The following is a 17,392-nucleotide window of genomic DNA, read 5'->3' on the forward strand; positions in this document are numbered from 1 at the left end:
GAGATTGTGTAAAATTGATATACTTGTTGAACTATGTGGTAGAATTCTCAAGTGAAACCATCTGGGCCTGGAGATACCTTTACAGGAACATTTAAATTATGTATTCAATTCATATGGGTTCGGGCTCTTCAGATAGTCTAGTCCATCTTGATTGTTTTGGTAGTGTATTAGTTTCATATTCTGCTGTAACAAGTTACAAGAAACAACAGTTTAAAACAATAAAAATATATTATCTTGTATTTCTGTACATCAGAAGTGTGATGTGTGTCTCACTGGGCTCAGATAAAGGTGCTGGCAGGGCTGCATTCCTTTCTGGAAGTCTAGGGAAGAATGTATTACCTTGCGTTTCCCAACTTCTAGGGAATGCCAACTTTCATTGGCTTATGGCCCCCTGCAAAACTAGCAACATTAGGCTAAATCTTTCTCACACTGCCATCTCTGTGGTTCTCTGACGACAGCTGGGAAGGGTTTTCCACTTTTTATAAGTTGATGTGATTAGATTGAGCCCACCTGGATAATTCATGGATCAGTTCATGGTACCCTCTCCATCTCAAGACTGGTCACCGTAATCATCAGAGCTAATTCCTTTTTGGCATATAACATAACATACTCATAGTTTCCCAGGGATTAGGATGTTGACATTTTGGGGGTCCATTATTCTGCCTACCCTGGGTAGTCTGTGGTTTTCCACGTATTGATCCATTTCTTCTAAGTCGTCAAATTTTTGAGTCTGAAGTTGTTTGTAGTATACTCTTTTTAATTGCCACAGGATTTGTAATGATATCCATTACTTCATTTTTCATATTGGTGATTTGTGTTTTCTCCATTTTTACTTGTATCAGTTTTGCTAGTGGTTTTTCAGTTATACCGACTTATTTGAAGAAACAGCTTTTTGTTTCCTTCATTTCTTTATTGCTTTCCTATCTTCAATTTCATTGATTTTTTGCTCTTTATTGTTTCCTTCCTTCTGTTTATTTTGAGGTCTTTTGCTCTTCTTTTTCTAGGTTCTTGAAATGAGAAGTTATGTTATTGACCTGAAACCTTCCATCATTTTTAATGTAAGCATTAATTGCTATAAATTTCCTTCTTAGCACTGCCTTAGCTATACCCCACATTTTGATATGCTGTATTTTGCTTTCATTTATCTCTGTTTTTTAAATTTCTTTGGATTCTTTCACTCATAGATTCTTCAGAAGTGTATTATTTAATTTTCACCTTTTTGAGATTTTTCTGTTGTCTATTACTGATTTCTAGTTTGATTCCATATAGTCAGAAAATATACTCTATACATGATCAGTTATTTAAAATTTGTTGAGGTTTGTTTTATTGTCCATTAAATGTTACATTTTGGACAATGTTCCATGGTCACTTGAAAAAAAAGCATATTCTACTATTGTTGGGTGGAGTGTTCTGTATACATCAATTAAAGTCTATTTGATTGCATCATTCAGATCACCTATATCCTCGCTGGTTTTCTGTACAGTAGTTCTATAAGTTATTGAGAGGGAGGTGTAGAGTGCCATAATTGTAGACTTGTCAACTTTTCTTTTTAACTCTATCAGTTTTGTTTTATGTATTCTGAGGCTCTATTGTTTGGTGCGTACTCATTTTTAATTGATATTAAAATTAAAATCTTCCTGGTAGATTGATATTTTTCAAAAGGTATTTTCCCTTTGGCCTCTAGTAATTTTCTTTGCTCTGAAATTTACTTTATCAGATATTGATTTAGCCACTGTTACTTTTTTAGATCAATGTTGATGCATTATATCTTTTTTCCATCCTTTCCTTTTAGTTTATCTTTGTCATTGGATTTGAAGTGAATTTCTTATAAGCAGCATATAATTGTGCTGTGAACTTTTTAATTCTACTCTACAAATCTGTTTAGATTGATGTATTTATGTCATTTCAGTTTAGGGTAAATATTTACAAGAAGCAAAATGCTCTGTGTTGCAAAAAATATTGATAAAGGATAAGAAAGTTGGAAGAAACAAATTTTCTGATTTCAAAATTTAGTACAAAGCCGTGGCAGTCGAGAAAGTGTTCTTCAGGCTTAAGGATACGCATCTAGATCAATAGAATTGAGAGTCTCAAAATGAACTTACACATTTATGGTCAACTGATCTTTGATAGGAATGCCAAGGTAATTTAGTGGAGAAAGAATAGTCTTTTCAACAAATTATGCTGGGACAACTGGATATCCATATGAGAAGAATGAAGTTTGAACCAAACCTTACACTATATACAAAAGTTAACGCAAAATGCATGTAAATAGAGGTAAAACTATAAACATCTTAGGAGACAACGTTGGCATAAATCTTCAAGACCTGTAATTAGGAATAGTTTCTTGGATATAACACCAAAAACACAACAGTTAAAAAAATAGATAAACCATACTTAATTAAAATTTAAAATTTTTGCTTCAAAAGATACTATCAGGAAAATCAGAAGGCAATCCCAGATTGGAAAAAAAAATATTGTAAATCATATATCTGAAAAGGAACTTCTACCTAGACTATATAAAGAACTATAACAACTAAATAATGAAAATAATGTAAATGGATAAATTATTTAAATACATTTTTCAAAGAAGATATAACAAGACCAATAAGCATGTGAAAAGATGTGTATGAGATGATATATCATTGTGGTTTTGATTTGAATTTCCCTGATGATCAGTGATGTTGAGCAAATTTTCATGTACCTGATAGCTATGTGTATGTCTTCTTTAGAAAAATGTCTGTTCAGTTCTTTTGCCCATGTTTTAATCAGGTTGTTGGGTTTCTTGTTATTGATTTGTATGAGCATTTTATATACTTTGGATATTAACCCCTTATCGGTCATATTATTTGTGAATATAATCTTCTCCCATTCAATAGGTTGTCTTTTTTGTTTTTTGTCAATGGTTTCCTTTGGTGTGTAAAAGCTTTCAAATTTAGTTAGGTTCTGTTTGTTTATTTTTGCTTTTGTTTCCTTTGCCTTAGGAGACACAGCCAAAAAAAAAAAAAATTGCTACAATTTATGTCAAAGGGTGTTCTGTCTATGTTTTCTTCTAAGAGTTTTATGGTTTCTGTTCTTATGTTTAAATGTTTAATGCACTTTGAGTTTATTTTTTGTACAAGGTATGACAAATGTTCTAATTTCATCCTTTTACATATAGCTGTCAAGTTTTCCCAGCACCACTTATTGAAGAGAGTATCTTTTCTCCATTGTATAGCCTTGCCTCCTTTGTCATAGATTAATTGATCATAAGTGTGTGGATGTATTTCTGGGCTCTCTGTCCTGTTCCATTGATCTATGTGTCTGTTTTTATGCCAGTACCATGTTGTTCTGATTACTGTAGCTTTGTGGTAATAGTCTGTAGTCAGGGCGTGTGATACCTCGTCTTTACTTTTCTCAGGATTGCTTTGGAAAGTCAGTCCTCTGTGGTCCCATATGAATTTTATGATTATTCTAGTTCCTTGAAAATGTCATGGGTTTTTTATAAGGATTGCATTAAATCTGTAGATTGCTTTGGATATTGTGGACACTTTAACAATATTAACTCTTCGAGTCTACAAACGTGGGATATCTTTCCATTTCTTTGTATCATCTTCAGTTCCCTCCATCAGTATTTTATAGTTTTCAAGGTATAGGTCTTTCACCTCATTGGTTAAGTTTAGTCCTAGATACATTATTCTTTTTGATACAGTTAAATGAATCATTTTCTTGCTTTCTTTCTCTGATATTTATTATTAGTGTGTAGAAAACCAACAGATTTCTATATATTAATTTTGTGTCCTGAAGCTTTACTGAGTTCATTTATTAGTTCTAATAATTTTTTGGTGGAGACTTTATAGGGTTTTCTATATATAGTATTATATTATCTGCAAATAGTGACAGTTTTACTTTTTCCCTTCCAATTTGGATGTCATATAACTTTGCGGTATTATCTTATGATTTTTTGTATCTCTGTGAGATCAGCTGTAATTTCTCCTTTTTCATTTCTTGTTTTGTTTATTTGGGTCCTTTCTCTCTTTTTCTTGATGAGGCAGGTGAAGGCTTATCAATTTTGTTTATCTTTTCACAAAACAGCTCTTAGTATCATTGATCTTTTCTATTTTTGGTCTCTTTTGTATATATTTCCTCTCTAATCTTTATTATTTTCCTCATTCTGCTGACTTTGGGCTTTGCTTGTTCTTTATTTTTCTAGTTCCCTTAGGTGTAAGGTTAGATTGTTTATTTGAGATTTTTCTTATTTCCTGAGGTAGGCCTGTCTCACTACAAATTTCTCTCTTAGAATTTCTTTTGCTGCATCACAGATTTTTAGAAAGTTGTATTTTCATTTTCATTTGTCTTGAGAAACTTTCTGATTTCCTCTTTAATTTCTTCATTGACCCATATGTATTTAGTAGAATGTTGTTTAGTACCCGCGTGTTTGTGTTTTTCCCTTTTTTTTTCCTGTAATTGATTTCTAGTTTCATACCACAGTGATTGGGAAAAAATGCTAGATATAATCTCTATCCTCGTATATAATTCCATTTTTATGAAGTTTCCAGAATAAGGAAATCTATAGACATAGAGTAGTGGTTGCCGAAGGCTTGGGAGGATCGAGTTTTTTGAGGGTTGGGGGCCAGGTTGCCTGGAGTTTCTTTTTGGGGTAATGAATCTATTTTAAAATTGACTGTAGTAATGGATGTACAACTCTGAATATGCTAGTGGTCATTGATTGTACAATTTCAATAGGTAAAGTTAATTGTATGTGACTTATATTTTAATAAGGCTGTTTTAAAATGTATGGAAACTACCCTCATACCGTGCACAAAAATAAATTCAAAATGGCTTAGAGACTTAAATATAGGACATAACACCATAAAACTCCTAAAAGAAATCATAGGTAAAACATTCTCTGACATAAATTGTATCAATGTTTTCTTAAGTCAGTCTCCTAAGGCAATAGAAATAAAAACAAAAAGAAACAAATGGGACCTAGTTAAACTTAAAAGCGTCTGCACAGCAAAGGAAACCATAAACAAAACTAAAAGAGAACCTACAGAATGGGAGAAAATATTTGCAAAAGATGTAACCAATAAGGGCTTGATCTCCAAAATATAAAAACAGCTCATACAACTCAATAACAAAAAAACAAACAACCTAATCAAAAAATGAGCAGAAGACCTAAATAAATATTTCTCCAAAGAAAACATACAGGCACATGTGCCAATAGGCACATGAAAATATTCTCAACATCACTAATTATTAGAGAAACACAAATCAAAAGTACAATGAGGTACCACATCACACTGGTCAGAATGGCCATCATTAAAAAATCTATAGATAACAAATGCTGGAGAGGGTGTTGAGAAAAAGAAACCCTCCTACACTGTTGGTGGCAATGTAAGTTGGTGCAGCCAATATGGAAGTTCCTCAGAAATCTAAAAATATAATTGCCATATGATCCAGCAATCCCACTCCTGGGCATATATCTGGATAAAACTATAATTCAAAAAGATACATACACCCCCATGTTTATAGCAGCACTATTCACAATAGCCAAGACATGGAAATAACCTAAATGTACATGGCTAGATGAATGGATAAAGAAGATGTGATACATATATACAATGGGAATACTACTCAGTCATAAAAAGAACAAAATAATGCCATTTGCAGCAACATGGATGCAAATAGAGATTATCATACTAAGTGAAGTAAGTCAGAAGGAGAATGACAAATACCATATGATATCACTTATATATGGAATCTAGAATATGACACAAATGAATCTATCTATGAAACAGAAACAGACTTGCAGACAGAGAGAACAGACTTGTGGTTTCCAAGGAGGAGGGAGGGTGGGGAAGGGATGGACTGGGAGTTTGGGGTTAGTAGATGCAAACTATTACATATAGAATGGATAAACAACAAGGTCCCACTGTATAGCACAGGGAAGTATATTCAATATCCTGGGATAAACCATAATGGGAAAGAATATAAAAATGAATGTATATATGTATATAAATGAGTCACTTTGCTGTACAGCAGAAATTAATACAACACCGTAGATCAACTATACTTCAATTTAAAAAATTTAAAGAATGTATGGAAACTTTAAAAAATTAATATATTAATGCTTAAGTACGCCATTTTATTACTTTTCACTTGTTTTCCATGTTTCCATTTTTTTTTTCTCACTACAGGTTGGTTCAACGTTTTATAAATTTCATCATGACTTATTTATATGTGTGTGTTTTTTTTTTTTTTTTTTACGCGGGCCTCCCACTGTTGTGGTCTCTCCCGTTGTGGAGCACAGGCTCTGGACGCGCAGGCTCCACGGCCATGGCTCACGGGCCCAGCCGCTCCACGGCATGTGGGATCCTCCCAGACCGGGGCACGAACCCGTGTCCCCTGCATTGGCAGGCGGACTCTCAACCACTGCACCACCAGGGAAGCCCTTATATGTGTTTTGAGTGTATGCTTTTTCCTTATTTTTTTGAAGTATAGTTGACCTGTGAGTTTCAGGTTTACAACATAGTTGTTCGACATTTGTATACATTATGAATTGATTACAATGATGTGTAATAACCATGTCACCATACAAGATTATAACAGAATCATTGACTATAATCCTTGTGCTGTGCTATATCCCCATGACTTATTTATTTTATATCTGGAAGTTTGTACTTCTTAATCCTCTTTACCTATTTTGTCAGAACACCTTACTCCTTCCTCTATGGCTATCATATGTTGTTCTCTATACTTAAGAGTCATTTGTTTTGTCTTGTTTGTTCACTTGTCTCTTTTTTAGATTCTACATATGTTCATTTGTCTCTTTTTTAGATTCTACATATAAGTGAAATAGTATGGTATATGTCTTTCTCTGTGTGACTTATTTCACTTAGCATAATACCCTCTAGGTCCATTCATGTTGTTGCAAATGGTAAGGTTTCATCCTTTTTAATGGCTGAATAATATTTGTATATACATATACACACATATATATACACATGTATATATATACATACATGTGTATATTCACATAAAAGTATATATATACACAAACACACACACACATCTCATATTCCTATCCATTCATCTATTGATAGACACATCAATTGACTCCATATCTTGTCTATCGTAAACAGTGCTGCAATAAACATAAGGGTGCATATGTCTTTAGAATTAGTGTTTTTGTTTTCTTCAGATAAATACCCAGGAGTGGAATTTCTGGGTCTTATGGGAGATTTATTTTAAATTTGGGGGGGAACCTCTATAATGCTTTCTATAGTAGCTGTACCAGTGCACCAAGGGTGCACAAGGGTTCCCTTTTCTTCACATCCTCACCAACTTGTTATTTGTGGTCTTTTTTTTTTTTTTTTTCTTTTTGCGGTATGTGGGCCTCTCACTGTTGTGGCCTCTCCCGTTGCGGAGCACAGGCTCCGGACGCGCAGGCCCAGCGGCCATGGCTCACGGGCCCAGCCGCTCCGCGGCATATGGGATCCTCCCAGACCGGGGCACGAACCCGTATCCCCTGCATCGGCAGGCGGACTCTCAACCACTGCGCCACCAGGGAGGCCCTGTGGTCTTTTTGATGATAGCAATTCTGACAGGTGTGAGGTGATATCTCATTGTGGTTTTGATTTGCATCTGATGATGTTGGGTATCTTTTCATGTGTCTATTGGCCATCTATATGTCTTCCTTGGAAAAATGTCTATTTAGGTCCTCTGCTCATTTTTTAAAAATTTTTATTGGGGTATAATTGATTTACAATGTTGTGTTTGTTTCAGGTGTACAGAAAAGTGAATCTGTTGTACAAATACATATATCCACTCTTTTTTAGGTTCTTTTCCCATATAGGCCATTACAGAGTATTGAATAGAGTTCCCTGTGCTATACACTAGGTCCTTATTAGTTATCTATTTTAAATATAGTAGAGTATATGTGTCAATCCCAATCTTCTAATTTGTCCCTCCCCTCCACCCCTTATCCCCGGGTGACCATAAGTTTATTTTGTGCATCTGTAACTCTGTTTTGGTTTTGTAGATAAGTTCATTTGTAGCCTTTTTTTAGATTCTGCATATAAGCAATATTATATGATATTTGTCTTTCTCTGTCTGACTTACTTCATTCAGTATAAGAATCTCTACATCCATCCATGTTGCTGCAAATGGCATTATTTTGTTCTTTTTTATGTCTGAGTAATGTTCCATTGCATATATGTACCACATCTTCTTTATCCATTCCTCTGTTGATGGACATTTAGGTTGCTTCCATGTCCTGGCTATTGTAAATAGTGCTGCAATGAACGTTGCAGTGCATGTTTCTTTTCAAATTATGGTTTCTTCTGGATATATGCCCAGAAGTGGAATTGCTGGATCATATGGTAGCTCTATTTTCTGCTCATTTTTTAATAAGATTTTGTTGTTATTGTTTTGTTATTGAGTTGTGTGAGTTCTTTATATATTTTAGATATTAACCCCTTATCTGATATATTATTTGTAAATATTTTGTCCCATTTAGTATGTTGTCTTTTGCTTTTGTTGATGATTTTCTTCACTGTGCAAGAGCTTTTTAGTCTGATGTAATCACACTTGTTTATTGTTGTTTTGTTGCCCTGCCTGAAGAGACAGAGCCAATACAATACTGCTAAGACCAGTGTCAAAATATAGCTAGTTTACTGCCTATATTTTCTTCTAGGAGTTTCAGGTTTTAAGTCTTAACATTTAAATTTTTAATCCATTTTGAGTTAAGTTTTGTATATGGTGTAAGAAAGTGGTTCAGTTTCATTCTTTTGCATGTAGCTGTCCAGTTTTCCCAAGATCATTTATTGAAGAGACTGTCTTTTCCCCCACTGATATTTTTGACTCTTTTGTCATAAATTAATTGAGCATATAAGCATGGGTTTATTTCTAGGATCTCTATTCTGTTCCATTTATTTATGTGTCTGTTTTTGTGTTGGTACCATACACTTTTGATTGCTATAGCTTTGTAATATAGTTTGAAGTCAGGGGCCATGATACCTACAGCTTTGTTCTTCTTTCTTAATATTGCTTTGACTATTTGGTTTTGTGTGTGTATGCGTGTGTGGTTCTAAACAAATTTTAGATTATTTTTTCTAGTTGTGTAAAAATGCCATTGTTTTTTTATGGGGATTGCATTGAATCTGTAGATTACTTTGGGTAGTTTGGACATTTTAAAACTCGTAATTCTTCCAATTCATGAGCATGCTATATTTTTCCATTTATTTGTGTTGTATTCACTGTCTTTCATGACTGTCATATAGCTTTTAGAGTATAAGTCTTTTCACCTCCTTAGTTAAATTTATTCCTAAGTATTTTGGGGGTTTTTTTTGAAGCGATTATAAATGGGATTGTTTTCTTTATTTATCTTTCTGATAGTTTGTAATTAGTGTACAGAAATGCAATAGATTTCTGTTTATTGTACCTTGCAACTTTACTAAATTCAATTATTAGTTCTAATAGTTTTTTAGAGTCTTTAGGGTTCATATATATATATATATATATATACACACACACATACACACACACACACATATATATAATTATATATATACACACACATGCACATATATGGTGTCATGTCATCTACAAATAGTGACAGTTTTACTTCTTTCTTTCCAATTTGGATGCCTTTTATCTCCTTTTCTTATCTGATGGCTGTGGCTAAAACTTCCAGTACTGTGTTGAATAAAATGATAAAATGGCAAGAGTGGGCATTCTTGTCTTGTTCCCAATATTAAAGGTAAAGCTTTAAGCTTTTCACTACTGAGTATTATGTTAGTTGCGGTTTGTCACATATAGCCTTTATTATGTTAAAGTATGTTCACTCTATGTCCACTTTTCTAGAGTTTTTATCAAAATTGGATGTTGAATTTTTTCAAATGCTTTTTATGCATCTGAGATAATCATATGATTTTTATTCTTCAGTTTGTTAATGTGATGTGTCACATTGATGGATTTTTGGATACTGAACCTTCCTTGTATTCCCAGTAAAAAAAAACCCACCTGATCATGATTTATGATACTTCTAATGCACTGTTGAATTTGTTTTGCTAATATTTTGTTGAGAATTGTTGCATCTGTGCTCATCAGAGATATTAATTCATAACTGTGTGTGTGGTGTCTTCGTCTGCTTTTCTTTTCAGGTTAATGCTGGCCTTATAGAATGAGTTTGAAGTATTGTTTCCTCTTTAATTTTTGGAATAGTTTTAGATGGATAAGTATTAAACTCTTATTTAAATATTTGGTAGAATTACCCTGTGAAGCCACCTAGTCATGGACTTTTGTTGGGATTTTTTTTGACCTCTGATTCAGTTTTATTACTAGTTATTGATCTGTTTAGATTTTCTGTTTCTTATTGATTCAGTCTTGGAAGATTGTGTGTTTCCAGGAATTTATTTATTTCTTCTAGGTGGTCCAATTTGTTGGTTAATATCTTATGATCCTTTTTATTTCTGTGATGCTAACTGTAAATTCTCATTTATTTCCTCTTTTATTTGGGCCCTTTCTCTTTTTTCTTTTTTTTTTTTTTTTCTCTTTTTTCTTGATTGGTCTGGCTAAAGATTTATCAATTTTGTTTATCTTTTCAAAGAACCAGTTCATAGTTTCATTTATCTTTTATATTTTTAAAAATTCTCTGTTTCATTCATTTCTACTCGAATCTTTATTATTTCCTTTCTTCTACTAAATTTGGGCTTTGTTTTCTTTTGTTCCTTTTACTCTAGTTTCTTTAGGGGCAAGTTTAGAAGTTTATTTGAGATTTTTCTTGTTTCCTGAGGTAGGCCTGTATCACTATAAATTTCATTCTTAGAACTGCCTTTTCTGTGTCCCATAGCTTTTGGAATATTATAATTTCATTTTTATTTTTCTCAACGTGTATTTTTTAAATTTCCCCTTTGATTTCTTCATTGACCCACTGGTTGTTTAGAAGCATGTTGTTTAGCCTTCACGTGTTTGTGGGTTTTTTATCTTTAACTTGTAATTGATTTCTAATTTTATACCATTGTGGTCAAAAAAGGTGTTTGATATGATTTAAGTCTTTTTAAATATTTTGAGACTTGTTTTGTGGCCTAATATGTAATCTGTCCTGGAGAATATTCCATTCTCGTAAAGAATGTGTATTCTTCTGTTTTGGGGTGTAATATTGAGTACAGTTAAGTCCATCTGGTCTAATATCTCATTTATGGCTAATGTTTCTTTACTGATTTTCTGTCTGGGTGATTCATCCATTATTGTAATTGGGGTGTTAAAGACCCCTACTCTTATTGTGTTGCTGTCAGTTTCTCCCTTTAAGTCTGTTAATATTTGCTTTATTTGCTCCTGTGTTGGGTGCACAGATATTTACAAGCATTATATCCTCTTGTTGGTTTGATCCCTTTATCATTATATAATGCCCTTTTTGCTCTTGTTAGAGTCTTTGTTTTAGATTCTATTTTGTCTGATACAAGTATTGCTACCCCTGCTTTCTTTTTGTCTTCATTTGTATGTAGTATCTTTTTCCATGTCTTCACTTTCAGTCTGTGTATGTCTTTAGATATGAAGTGAGTGTCTTGTGAGCTGCATATATATGGGTCTTGTTTTTTAATCTATTTAGCCACCCTATGTATTTTTATTGGAGCATTTAGTCCATTTACATTTAAAGTAATTACTGATAAGTATGTACTTGTGGCCATTTTGTTAGTTTTTTTCTGGTGGTTTTTATAGTTCTTCTCTGTTCCCTTCTTCTCTTGTTCTCTTAGCTTGTGATTTGATGACCTCATTTACTGCTATATTTGTATTTCTTTTTTTGTATGTGTATGTGTTACAGGTTTTTGGTTTATTGGTTAGCATGAGTTTCTTGTATTACAATATATGTATACAGCATTCTAAGTTGTCTCTTAATTTTTAGCACTACATTTTTACTTCCTCTCATTTTGGTTTTAATGTCATATTTTTACATGTTTTTATTTTGCATATTGCTTAACTATGTGTTTTACATATAGATGATTTTACTACTTTTGTCTTTTAACCTTCATACTAGTTTTATAATTAGTTGATCCAGTACTTTCACCATATGTTTGCCTTTATCAGTGAGATTTCTTTCTGTCCTAATTGTTTTATTTCTAGTTATGGTCTTTTTCATTTAAAGAATTCCAGTAAACATCTCTTGTAAGGCTGGTTTAGTGGTAATGAACTCCTTTAGCTTCTGTTTATCTGGGAAACCCTTTATATATCCTGCAATTCTAAATGATAACCTTGACATGTAGAGCACTCTTGGTTTTAATTTTTTTGTTTCTTTTGGTGATTTGAATATTTTGTGCTACTTCCTTCTGGCCTATAAAATTTCTGCTGAAAAATCAGCTTATAGTTTTATGGGGCTCCCTTGTGTGTAACTAGTTGTTTTTCTCTTGCTGCGCTTCAGATTTTCTTTTTACCTTTATCTTTTGACATTTTAATTATAATGTTTCTTGGTTTTGGCCTCTTAAATTCATGTTGTTTGTGGCCCTCTGTGCTTCCTGGACTTGGATATTATATTTCCCAACAGGTTAGAAAAGTTTTCAGACAAATAGATTTTCTGCTACTTTCTCCCTTTTCTTCAACTGGGACCCTATAATGCAATTGTTAGTATGCTATCCTCATTTTTTTATTCTTTTTTTTTTCTTTTGTTCTTCTGTTTGGTTGATTTCCACTCTCCTGTCTTCCAGATTGCTGATCTGTTCTTATGCATCCTCTAATTTGCTGTTGATTCCCTCTAGTATATTTTTTATTTGCTATTATATTCTTCAGTTTTGACTGGTTTTCTTTTATATTTTGTAACTCTTTGTTAAAGTTCTCGCTAAATTCATTGATTCTTCTGAATTCAAGTAGCATTTTTTTTTTTTTTTTTTTTTTTGCGGTACACGGGCCTCCCACCGCTGCGGCCTCTCCCGTTGCGGAGCACAGACTCCGGATGCGCAGGCCCAGTGGCCACAGCCCACGGGCCCAGCCGCTCCGCGGCACGCGGGATCCTCCCAGACTGGGGCACAAACCCGCGTCCCCTGCATCGGCAGGCGGACTCCCAACCACTGCGCCACCAGGGAAGCCCCAGGTAGCGCTTTTTGATGATTACTTTGAACTCTTTATCTGGTAAATTGCTTATATCTGTTTTGTTCAGTTCATTTTCTGAAGTTTTGTCTTGTTCTTTTGTTTGGAAGGTATTCCTTTGTCTCTTCATTTTGCTTGATTCTCTTTGTTTGTGTCTATGTTTTAGTTATGTCATCTATATCTCCCAGTCTTGAAAGAGTGTTCTTATGTAGATGGTGTCCTGTTGGGCCCAATGGCACAGTCCCTGCTGGTCACCATAGCAGGTGCTCCAGGTTTGTTTCCAGTGTGGGCTGTGTATGTCCTCTTGTTGTGTTTGTGCCACAATTGCTGCTGATGCCCTGGTGGTCAGGGCTGGTTCCAGCCTGGCTGTCTATGAGGCCTGGCCATGTAATGTTTCTCTCTGGCTACTCTTAAGATTTTATTTTTAGTTTACACAAGTTTAATTATGGTGTGTCATGTTCTAGATTTCTCTGTTTACCCTGTTTAAAATTCACTTAGCTTTGTAGATAAGTAGTTTTGTGTTTTTTACCAGGTTTGATTAGTTTTGAGCTACATTAAAAAAAATACTCTCCCTACCCTTTTTTCTTCTCCTTTTAGGAGAAGAAAATGATACAAATGTTAGATCTTTTATCATTACTCTTTTGTTATGGGTCTCTGAGGCACTGTTCTTTGTTATTGTTGTTATTTAGTCCATTCTTTGTGTGTTTTTAAGATCAGTGAATTCTATTACTCTGGCCTCAAGTTCACAGATTTTTAATCCTTTGTTATCTCCATTTGGCTTTTGAGCCCATGAAGAAAGTTTTTCACTTTTATTACTGTATTTTTTCAGTTCTGTGGTTTCCATTTGGTTCTGCTTTGTAAGTTGATTTCTTTGCTAAGATTCTGTTTTTTTCATTTGTAATTGATTGTTGAAGCTTATTTATGACAACTGCTTTAAAATCTTTGTCAAATAGTTACAATCCTCATTCACCTTGGTGTTAGCATCAGTTGATGGTCTTTCCTCATTCAAGTTCTGATTTCCTTGGGTCTTGTTTGATGGGTAATATTTTATTTTATCCTGAACTTTCTGTCTATTATGTCAGAATCTAGGTCCTATTTAAATCTTTTACTTCAGTAGGCAGTCACCTTGTTTAGTTTTGGCATGTAGGTCTTGGTCAAATTTTATGGGCTGTGTTTCCAATGGCAGTTTAATTTTCAAATCCTTTCTGTTATTGTTTTGATCTGCTTGGTTTATCTGGTGCCACAGGAATCCCCATGTGTCCCAACTCTTAGTGCCACCTGGGTCAGAGAGAGTTTCCCCAGGTCAGGCTGCTTTACTACATAGACTTATTGTCTCCTGGGGAGATAAGGGTTTTTGGTATTCCATTACTGGTACCCCTACCCTAGTGTTTTTAGGAAGGGTAGGAGCATCTTGGGTCCACAGTAGTAAAGCAGCTTCTTAGTATGGCCCTCTTCCAGTGATTATTTCCCTTTATGCAGTTCTGACCACCCATCCTGCTGTTACGGTAGGAGAGAGGTTTTCTGGACCAGGCTGCTTGCTAGAGAGGAGCCTCCTCAGCCTACTCTGCATACCACCTATGTATGTCTTGCAAGGAAGGGGATCTCAGGTCCATACCTCCCTTGGCTGCTTTTTTCTGGCTGGGCTCCAAATTTATCCTCCTTGCTTTTTGCTTTGAGTTCACCTCATGTTGTCATAAGAACTCCCACTCAATTCCAGGGAGGAATGAGCCTACCTGGGCTGCCTTTCTCCCCTCTCCACCCCCAAGTTGGCAGTTGTTGAAAATGCCAGATTTGGCTTGCCTTCCTCCTTTGGATAAAGAGGAGACAAAACATCTGGCCGCTGTGCTGTTCTCTCATCCTGGGGTCCAGTTTCCCACCTTCTTTTTACCTATTAGAGTTCTCCTTTGGTTGTCTTTCATACCATTTCCAAGGTTTCTAGCTATGCTTAGTATGAATGGAGAGTGTAGAAATGGATCTATGCCATCTTGTCCTAACCAGAAATATGTACTGTAGTTTTTTTACATTTTTATTGGACTATAATTGCTTTACAGTGGTGTGTTAGTTTGTGCTTTATAACAAAATGAATCAGTTATACATAAACATATATCCTCATATCTCTTCCCTCTTGCATCTCCCTCCCTCCCACCCTCCCTATCCCACCCTTCTAGCTGGTCACAAAGCAATGAGCTGATCGCCCTGTGCTATGAGACTGCTTCCGACTAGCTATGTATTTTACATTTGGTAGTGTATATATGTCCATATATACGCTACCACTCTCTCACTTTGTCCCAACTTACCCTTTCCCTCCCCGTGTCCTCAACTCATTTTCTACTAGGTCTGCATCTTTATTCCTGTCTTGCACCTAGGTTCTTCATGACCATTTTTTTTGTTTGTTTTTTAGATTCCATATATATGTGTTAGCATATGGTATTTGTTTTTCTCTTTCTGAACTTACTTCACTCTGTATGACAGACTCTAGGTCCATCCACCTCACTACAGATAGTTCAATTTCGTTCCTTTTTATGGCTGAGTAATATTCTGTTGAATATATGTGCCACATCTTCTTTATCCATTCATCTGTCGATGGACACTTAGGTTGCTTCCATGTCCTGGCTATTGTAAATAGAGCTGCAGTGAACATTGTGGTACATGACACTTTTTGAATTATGGTTTTCTCAGGGTATATGCCCAGTAGTGCGATTGCTGGGTCATATGGTAGTTCTATTTTTAGTCTTTTAAGGAACCTCCATAGTGTTCTCCATAGTGGCTGTATCAATTTACATTCCCACCAACAGTGTATGAGCGTTCCCTTTTCTCCACACCCTCTCCAGCATTTATTGTTTGTAGATTTTTTGATGATGACCATTCTGACCGGTGTGAGATGATATCGCATTGTAGTTTTGATTTGCATTTCTCTAATGATTAATGACGTTGAGCATACTTTTATGTGTTTGTTGGCAATCTGTGTATCTTCTTTGGAGAAATGTCTATTTAGGTCTTCTGCCCATTTTTGGATTGCGTTGTTTGTTTTTTTGATATTGAGCTGCATGAGCTGATTGTAAATTTTGGAGATTAATCCTTCGTCAGTTGCTTCCTTTGCAAATATTTTCTCCCATTCTGAGGGTTGTCTTTTCATCTTGTTTATGGTTTCCTTTGCTGTGCAAAAGCTTTTAAGTTTCATTAGGTCCCATTTGTTTATTTTTGTTTGTATTTCCATTTCTCTAGGAGGTGGGTCCAAAAGGATCTTGCTGTGATTTATGTCATACAGTGTTCTGCCTATGTTTTCCTCTAAACGTTTGATAGTTTCTGGCCTTACACTTAGGTCTTTAATCCATTTTGAGTTTATTTTTGTGTAAGGTGTTAGGGAGTATTCTAATTTCATTCTTTTACATGTAGGTGTCCAGTTTTCCCAGCACCACTTATTGAAGAGGCTGTCTTTTCTCCATTGTATATTCTTGCCTCCTTTATCAAAGATAAGGTGGCCATATGTGTGTGGGTTTATCTCTGCACTTTCTGTTCTGTTCCATTGATCTATATTTCTGTTATTGTGCCAGTACCATACTGTCTTGATTACTGTAGCTTTGTAGTATAGCCTGAAGTCAGGGAGTCTGATTCCTCCAGCTCCGTTTTTTCTTTCTCAAGATTGCTTTGGCTATTCAGGGTCTTTTTTGTTTCCATACAAATTGTGAAATTTTTTGTTCTAGTTCTGTGAAAAATGCCAGTGGTCGTTTGATAGGGATTGCATGGAATCTGTAGATTGCTTTGGGTTGTATAGTCATTTTCACAGTGTTGATTCTTCCAATCCAAGAACATGGTATATCTCTCCATCTATTTGTATCATCTTTAATTTCTTTCATCAGTGTCTTATAATTTTCTGCATACAGGTCTTTTGTCTCCTTAGGTAGGTGTATTCCTAGGTATTTTATTCTTTTTGTTGCAATAGTAAATGGGAGTGTTTTCTTAATTTCACTTTCAGATTTTTTATCATTAGTGTATAGGAATGCCAGAGATTTCTGTGCTTTAATTTTGTATCCTGCTACTTTACCAAATTCATTGATTAGCTCTAGCAGTTTTCTGGTAGCATCTTTAGGATTCTCTATGTATAGTATCATGTCATCTGCAAACAGTGACAACTTTACTTCTTATTTTCCTATTTGGATTCCTTTTGTTTCTTTTTCTTCTGTGATTGCTGTGGCTAAAACTTCCTAAACTATGTTGAATAATAGTGGTGAGAGCGGGCAGTCTTGTCTTGTTCTTGATCTTAGTGGAAATGGTTTCAGTTTTTCACCACTGAGCACGATGTTGGCTGTGGGTTTTCCATATATGGCCTTTA

The sequence above is a fragment of the Mesoplodon densirostris genome, chromosome 3, assembly GCF_025265405.1.
Source record: "Mesoplodon densirostris isolate mMesDen1 chromosome 3, mMesDen1 primary haplotype, whole genome shotgun sequence".
In the NCBI taxonomy this organism is placed as follows: Eukaryota; Metazoa; Chordata; class Mammalia; order Artiodactyla; family Ziphiidae; genus Mesoplodon; species Mesoplodon densirostris.